This window comes from Podarcis muralis, chromosome 14, assembly GCF_964188315.1.
Source record: "Podarcis muralis chromosome 14, rPodMur119.hap1.1, whole genome shotgun sequence".
Lineage (NCBI taxonomy): Eukaryota > Metazoa > Chordata > Lepidosauria > Squamata > Lacertidae > Podarcis > Podarcis muralis.
The window spans coordinates 48068903-48071123 of NC_135668.1; the positions used below are offsets into that span (position 1 = coordinate 48068903).

At 50.2% G+C, this 2221-nt stretch overlaps 1 non-coding gene across 1 annotated transcript; it reads right to left on the reverse strand.

Annotated features, from left to right (window-relative positions):
• Positions 1 to 1294: 1294 nt before the first annotated feature.
• TRNAA-UGC (transfer RNA alanine (anticodon UGC)) lies at positions 1295 to 1363 on the reverse strand. The gene has a single exon. It is a non-coding gene; the product is annotated as a tRNA-Ala (tRNA).
• Positions 1364 to 2221: the final 858 nt, after the last annotated feature.

The window sequence follows — 2221 nt, forward strand, 5'->3', positions numbered from 1 at the left end:
GCACCTATCAGTACTCAAGGACTCCTTCCAGCAAGGCAAAAACACTCAAGGAAGTGTAGGCCAGTGAGACGTGTAGGAAGAAGGGGTTTGGCCTGGGGAGAATTCAGAGGGCCAGACAGAAATGTATGGAGGGCTACATTTCTCCTCCATAGCCTGTGTGTCAGGAGTACGTGCAGGAGCCAGGCCCTGTGACCAGTAGGACTTTGCAGGCTTGGGGGCTTCCTAAGTTTGTTCTGAAGAAGCAAGGCATGGCCGCACAGGTGAGGCCGATTGGTAACTCACAGCACCTGGTGGCAAGAGTTGGGGAGGGATATAAGGTCAGTGTTTCCCTTTGGCTCTTTGCTACAGCAACACATTCCCTGCCTTGCTGCGTTTGGTTCCTTGACTCCTTGCTTCTTGATCTTCAGACCCCCTGACTTTGTAACTCCTTGCTTCCTGACCCTCGGACCCTTGGCTTCTTGACTCCCGGCTCTCTGACCCTCGGACTCTTGGCTTCCTGACTCCTGGCTTCTGGACTCCCATTCCTGTTCCCACCCCACCATCTTGCCCCCGGTCCTGACATCCCCAGCCGGGACTTTGATTGCCCATGAACCAGACCGTGACACTGTGACTCCCCGCTCCTGCAGTTACAGCACCACACAAATACTGGCCTGAGCCCTGAAATGGTCTTTGGTTCCACAAGCAAAGAAAAATGGTTTCCAGAGCATAACTGACCAAAGCCAAAGACATGTGCTTTCTGATCAGGGACCTTCACTGCCATCCCTAAATGGCTGCTAGAAAGATGGAGCGAGCAGGGGAGACAGCTCCGAGCTCCTCTTGCATCTTGACAAAAATTCAGCCCACAGCATCGCTGCTGATGGCAAATGAAAAAGATAATGCTTCAGAGGAGAGGAAAGTCGAGTGGAAATTAACTCCAGTTACTAAAGCTGAATTGCTCTTCCTGCTCCAATGAAAGGGGATTAACATTTGATGTATTTACTGTTGGGGGATTTTCCATTTGCGTCTGTGCCTGAGCTTGTGTATAAAATCTCAATGTCGTACCAGCCAAATGAAGAAAGAAACATGAGAAGTGGCCTCGTTACCAGGTCAGGCCATTGGTCCATCTAGTTGAGTGTTGTCTACACTGACTGGTAGCAGCTCTCCAAAAATTTCAGGCAGGAGCCATAGAGTTGGAAAGGACCATCTTCTAGTCCAGCCGCCTGTAAATTTTTACCCAAAGTGGTGCTCAAACCCACGATCCTGAGATGAAGAGCCTCATGCTCTACCAACTGAGCTAAGTCTTTCGGATCCTACCTGGAGATACCAGGGATTGAACCTAGCACCTTCTGCATGCAAGGCAGAAGCTCTACCGCTGAGCTATGGCCCCATAGCTTAGCTTATTGCAAAGTGCAGAGAGCTTGATCTGCCTTTGGTTTTAGGACTTCAGCGTACCTGAGCAACACATGTTTTCAAATTGTCTCATGCACACATAACACCAGGAGCAGGGAATGTTTTTCAAGCCCAGGGCCACATCACCTTCTGGACAACTTCTCCAAGGGCCTGATGCCAGTGGTGGGTGGAGCAATGGGTGTGGATTTTACCTTTTACAGTAGGGTAGTTTCTACCCACACTCTGCTCTCTATCCTCCATCCATGCAAGGAAGAGGCATTAGTTCAAGGATATATTCCAGTTTGTGGGGGAAACACTCAAGGAAGGTGCAAAGTGGAGCTGGAGAGCAGTGTGATCTGGGGGGAATGAGGTGTCACTGAGGAGGTTGTATGGCCTGGGAGAGCCCCTGCAGCCAGACAGAGAGACCTGACAGGTCCACTTGGCCCTCAAGCCAAAGGTTTACCTACCTTGGTTTAGTTCCCTTGGGGTTTGTCATCTTTCTGCTGCATCAAACCCAAACCACCTGATACTATTCCAGCTCTTACCCAACTCTCCATGGAATACAAATTACTCAGCTCATTTATTGGTCTACCAGTTCCACCTGGTACGCAGACTGAGACCCTACCTGCCCACGGACTGTCTCGCCAGAGTGGTACATGCTCTGGTTATCTCCCGCTTAGACTACTGCAATGTACTCTACGTGGGGCTACCTTTGAAGGTGACCTGAAAACAATAACTAATCCAGAATGCGGCAGCCAGAATGGTGACTGGGAGTGGCCGCTGAGACCATATAACGCCGGTCCTGAAAGATCCACACTGGCTCCCAGTATGTTTCTAAGCACAATTCAAAGTG